This window comes from Camelus dromedarius, chromosome 2 (assembly GCF_036321535.1).
Source record: "Camelus dromedarius isolate mCamDro1 chromosome 2, mCamDro1.pat, whole genome shotgun sequence".
Lineage (NCBI taxonomy): Eukaryota > Metazoa > Chordata > Mammalia > Artiodactyla > Camelidae > Camelus > Camelus dromedarius.
The window spans coordinates 19,525,887-19,531,886 of NC_087437.1; the positions used below are offsets into that span (position 1 = coordinate 19,525,887).

At 47.0% G+C, this 6,000-nt stretch overlaps 1 protein-coding gene across 1 annotated transcript in view; it reads right to left on the bottom strand.

Moving 5' to 3' along the window:
• Positions 1–533, bottom strand: part of NMNAT3 (nicotinamide nucleotide adenylyltransferase 3) — a 104,002-nt gene extending 103,469 nt beyond the window's left edge. Inside the window, exon 1 of the mRNA XM_010976785.3 lies at positions 348–533. The gene's annotated coding sequence lies outside the window, so the exon portion shown is untranslated. The remainder of the gene's footprint in view (positions 1–347) is intronic.
• Between the last annotated feature and the right edge of the window lie 5,467 nt (positions 534–6,000).

Consider the following 6,000-nt stretch of genomic DNA (forward strand, 5'->3'; position numbering starts at 1 on the left):
TCCGTTGGCCCGCCACTGTATCCCCACACTGAGCCCAGTGGCGGGCACTCAGCCGCACGCAGGACTTGTTGGATACTTATCTGTATCTGTTGAGTGCACCGCAAGGGCGCTGAAGGTGGGGTCCGAACTCACTCGGCGAGGCTCGGGCCTGAGCCACAGGGGCGCTGGGGTTAGGTTGATAACGCTGTGGCGAGTACCGGCGGCGGTAGAGGGGGCCGTTCTGGGGTCCACCCGACCCAGGACAGGCTACCGAGCTCCGCGCCCGGACGCCACCTGTCGCCCTGGCGCCGGCCAGGTCTCGTGAGGGGAAAGGCGGGCTGACTAGGCCCGGCCCTGGCGGCGCTTACCTGCGCGTCGCGGGACTCCACAGAGGCGCTCGGTGAGCCTCGGGGGACTGCAGAGGACTGGGGACTTGGCCGCGCCGAACCCGGGCTCTCTCTCCGCCCGTGCCCGGCCCAGCACCCAAGGCCCAGCGGGGACCGCGCCAGGCCTCCGCACGCACCGCCCTTTTCGGTGGGGCAGCCCGAGACCTGTCCGCCCCGCCCCAACGCTGGGGGGCGGGGCAAGGACGAACTTGACCCCGCGCTAACGGGGCTCCCCGCGGTGGGCGGAGTCAGAGGGAAACAGCCTGCGCCGGGATCCCTCACTGGGGGCGGGCCCTAAGGAAACCTGGTCTGTGCTCCGCCCCTTTGCTCCAAGCCCCGCCTATTACCCGCCCCCCTTTCACTCCGGGCATTTTTGTGCCATGTGCCAGTTTGCATTTAATTTCTACATTTTTTATTCCATTTTATTTCTTATTTTTATTTAACTGTACTTCCTTTTTTAAAAGCTCGAATTAAAAAATATATCAAAGTAATGCATGAGCGCTTTTTACAAAATAAAATTATCGAGATGTTCCTATAATGAAAACAGGGCCCTCTCCCTTGTGCCTCACATACAGCCCTTTATATCCGTTCCTCCGCTGAGTTCTTTTAGTGGTTACCCCCTTGTCGCTAAAAAATAAGCTTACATGGCGGTTTCTTGATTTATCTATTGACTTTCTGCCATGTTAGATGAGGATTTACTCTCTTACTGTGCCCCTGCCTCCCTTCTCCTGACAAATTTACACCTCTGTTCTCAAGTTCTACCCTGGTGAGCTCTGAGACCTCAAACCAGGAGCAGATGAAGGTTTTCTGGGGCCTGAAGCTTATACAACTGTGGAGGGAGGGGGAGAGGAAGACTGTTTTAGAAAGCCCTACAGATTCAAGGCTCGAGAGTGAAAATTTATTTAGAATCAAAAAAGCAATCACAACAAAATCCTGGGGCCTTTGGAGATTCAGGTCCGTATCCTCTGAGATCTTCGCAGGTAATTTATTTCCTGAATTTGCTTCCCCAGAGTGGCCTGGCTTCCTCTGCCCACCCAGAACCTTCATAACTCTCCCCCCTCCCCCTGGGTGGGGGGCGCTGTGAAAGTGAGGATGCATCAGTTTCTGCCAATAGGATTTCCTAATGGAGTGAACCAAAGTGTGCAAAAAAGAGACATCAAGGTTGATGTCAGGGTTTTATGATTGCTGCACACCTAATTCCCAGCTTTTCCAGGTATTGGTGATAGGTTCTTAGCATGGAGTGTTTTGTAAAGCTGACTCTGAGATTCACAGCCCCTGCCTGGTCACCAGATCTTCACAGTGCTCCCATGAGGCTGGCTGGACAGGCATAGTGTCCCCATTTTTAGGAGGGTCTGTACTTGCCCCTCTTGTATTAGCCCAGGGAGTACATAGCTAGCACCCAATATGCGCACAGATGTAGGGGCTGGTCCCCGCTTCTTACTCAGATGGAAGAAGCAGTGTCTGGACCCTCCCTGACATCCCTTCTCTCCTCAGAGAGTTCAGCCCTTCCCCTTCCTCTGCTCTGCCTCCCGTCTCTCCTGCTCACTGCCCTTCCTCCCAAGTTCAGCTCCTGAGAATCAGGAGTAACTCCCTTCAGGTGTGAAGTGCGGCTCCACATGGTGACCTTGGGCAAAGTCACTTCTCCAAGCCTCAGGATCCTTCTCTGAAATTGGAGGTAACAGTATTTTGGGAAGCAGTAAGCGGCTTCATATCTATATGTACGGGGATAATTTTTCCTCCTTTTTAAAAACTCTATTTTTTTAAAAAACCCAGAAATTTTTTAAAAAATTAAATTTTTTGGTATTTTGACTGCCTGGTCTTTGTCGCAAAAATTCCTGTATATCTTGACTCCTCCCCTGCCTCTTTGGAGCAGTTTCCCTCAGAGCAATCTGAGAAGCTGTCATCCCAGGCTTAAGACCCCAGAAATGTCAGCCAAATAAAACATAACTCTCAACTTTTAGATTGTGCACTTTTTCAGCTGACACAAGTAATCCAGATTGGATTCCTCTGAAACTGGGAAGAATTGTGGGAGCAGAGAGAGAAAAAATAAAAAGGACTGGTTGAGATGCTTTACATAATCTGATTCTTAATTACAGGTGAGTAGACTGAGAACTTTTGCTATTTTACATTTGTCCCAATGTCTGTGTTAAATATTTAAGCGAAGTTTAGCTTGAAAGACTACATACTCATTTAAAAGTAGTAAGAAGAAAAAAGTTTCCCCTAGTCATTTAAATAATTCAGAATGGTGTTCTGTGGCTTCTGTTACCATTTGAGGGCCCAAGATGGTAACTGCTTACCTGAAAATAGAGGCCTTGATCAAATATTTAAGATCTCACTTATTTTCATTTTCTTCATATTTTTTATTCCTGCTTCCCACTTTTTTTTTTAACCCATTCTGCAGGCACACAATTCACCCACCAAAGTTAATAGAAATGTCTCATGGATTATTAAATGCAGCTAAGCAATGAGCTTTTGCTAGAACAGAAGGCCAAACTGAGGCCACTTTGCTGTGCTAACAAAGTAATTTTTCCTTAAAGGTATGACCTATGAATTTACAGAGTCCTCTGTCCTGTATTCTGAAATCTTGTAAAACAGATGTATGTCTGCTGCAGAAGAGACTTTAAAGTGAAAACAAAGACTCCCTAAAAAACAGGTTTTACACTGATGCAATGAAGCAGTCTTAGAATCAAGAACAGTTGAAACCATAGAATTGGACAGTGGGTCTTTAAAATTCACAGCAGGATGACACAAAATAGTGCCTATTTGCTAAGGAAAACGTTGCACTCTGGTGTCACCAGCAGTGGAGTGATTTTGTTGAGCATCCACCTAGGCTTAATTGTCTAAGGAGTGTGCTGATAGCAGCTCCCCAATGCTATAAATTATTTTTCCTAATGGAGCTTTTATCGTCTACCCCTGTTGCTAAAACTCTAATGCAAGGGGAGGGTATAGCTCAGTGGTAGAGTAGGGGTGTGTGCTTAGCATGCATGAGGTCCTGGGTTCAGACCCCAGTGCCGCCATTAAAATAAATAAATAAATAAATAAATAAATAAATAAATAAACAAACAAACCTAATTACACTCCCTCTCCAAAAAAAAAAAAAAAAAAAAAGAAACAAAAACTCTAATCCAGGTTGTGCTGTCCATCTGGGCCCACTTGGTTATAAAGCAGGCCTTCTGAAAGAGGTCAAAATCATGATGTCTCACATCAGAAAGCACTTTAGGAATAACCCATTGTTTTCGTAGAGGAGAGTGTACCCAAAGAGGTTAAATGGTTTTCTTATGATCACATGTAGCTGGTCAGAGATGGGGTTGGAGAATCACCAGGATTTTTTTGTTGGTGTTATAAACAACAGAAAGTCTCTGCTAACTGAGTAGAAGAGAATTTGTTGGTAGGATTGAGCTTTCAGAATTTACAGGAAGGTTGAAAACCCAGGCTTAGAAAGGGATGGAAAGAAAGCACTTCTGAAAAGCTAGAAAGTGAAATCCCTAGGAATTATCTCTTAGCAGAAATGGTCTAGTCAGGAAGTCACGGCAGGGAGAGGTGATTAAATTGTAGCCACTTCTTCTGTCTTTACTGCACTCATGTGTGAGCCAAGGTTCTGGGAGGGACCCTCTCAGTGGCCGAGATTAGGACACGCTCCCTTGGCTGTCCTGGGGCAAATGTTGGCAAGCCCCTTCAACTTTGGTTATTGAAGAAGAAAGTGCCTGAACTTACTCTTCTGCTAAGGCTTTCATGGTGGAGAGAGGCAAATCCCCAAAAGGAACCCCAAAGATGCTGTTAGGAGTAAGCCAGGGATGCAGAGAAGCCCAGATACAATGAAATGCTGATTTTGTTTAAAGTGGGAGACAGCGTGGTGATGAGAAGCAAATGGGAGTTTGCTTGGGATTAGTAGGAAGGTGGTGCTTTCCAGACACAGGAGCTCCCTGCCCTTCTCCTCCTTCCTTCTTCTGTCTTGGAATGTGAACCTGAGCCTGGAGGCCAAGCAGCCATCTTGAGTCTACGAGGTGACAAGCATGAACTCCAAAGTCGCTTGCTAAGGTTATTTATCCACTGGCTGAGTGGATAAATAGAAAAACTCTGATATCCTAAAAACAACATGGGGCTGCTGCACCAGCTGGGAACTGCTTACCTGCTGAATTCTTAATTTGTAAGAAAATTAAAAACCTATCTGGCCAGGCCACTATAGCTGGGTATCAGGAACACACAGCTTTGCACAGTCTGATAAGACAAATTGGGCCTAAAACTCTGGTCTCTCCATCTCCTGTGCAGCACCTTTCCTGTCCTACTTACAGAGACACGATTCCCGCTTTTACGAAGCGGATGGCCGAATTGAAATTAAAACAATGCTCTAAAGCAAGTAGACAGCAAGAACCCGTGATGTATAATAAAGACATTCTGAGCAGTAAAGAACAGATGACAATGGCAAAGACAGAGTTCCAAGGCCAGCCCTTCAGTCCAGGCCCCTGTGCCATCCTCCCATCCCCGGGCTCTGACTGTACTACCATTCTCCTTTGTCTCTTGACCTTTGTTGCTTCTCTGCTCCTTTGTCTTAGCTTATAAAGAGTCTCAAGTCTCCCCTACCCTAAGAAGAATACACCCTTGACCAATGGCCTAACAACCTTCTCTTCTTATCCAGACTCCTCAAAGGAGTGGTGTGTCCACATCTTCTCTCTTCCCATTGACTCCTCAACCCAGAGCGTCTAGCTTCCATCTCTGCTCTCACACTAAAACCATTCTGCTAATTGCTAATTCTTGCAGGTAGATCTTTGTCCTCATTTGCCTGGTCCTGTGTGCTGCCTTTGACAATGTTGGCCACTGCCTTCATAGAAATTTCTCCCTTGGCTCTGTGCCCTCATATCCTCCTGGTTCTCTTCTCACCATATGCATCCTGTCTTGCCAAGTCTACTAATCAAGGCATCAGACCATATTCTAGTTAATGGGACGACACTCTATTTCTCCCTAGAAGTTGAATGGTGATCAGAGAAACTAGTTTACTGAAATAGTGGCCTTTTTCCATTTTCATGGCAGTGCCACAGTGGAACTGTTGAAGAGCTCCTACAACACAGGGCCCCAGAGCTGCCAGGTTTCTGTCTGTCCCTTCCCTGGTTCTTTAGCTTCTCTGTGGCCTCCATGTAAATCTTTTCTTTTGCATTATCCAGAATCAGTTTCTGTTGCTGGTGCCCAGAGAGGCCTGAGTGATACCTTGTTCTTCACTAAGATTTCTAAATACATGTGTGTAGAGTACGCCATGGGCTTTGGTTTGTACCTGTGTCCTCAGGGAGCTCCCTCTTCAAGTCTCAGATATCCCTCCTCCTCCATGCAGCCCTCCATGATCCATGTCCTTGCAGTAAACTTTGGGTTAGAATCTGGGGCAGACCCTGAAAAAGCTACCAGCCAGAGGCTGTCAGGAAGCCACACCCCTCCCACTAGGGAAGCCAGTCTTTTGGAAGGTGGATCTAAGCCAGGCATCTCCATGTCTGCCATACCTCCTACCAACCAGTCTTTGTCTATGGGAGCTCACAGACTGGCCTACGTCCCCACACAGTTCATGGCTCTGGGCCAAATTTTCTGGCAAAGTGAGGCAGAGGTGAGTGCTGTGTCTGTAGCAAGAGAAAGGTTTTGTTCCTATCTCAGA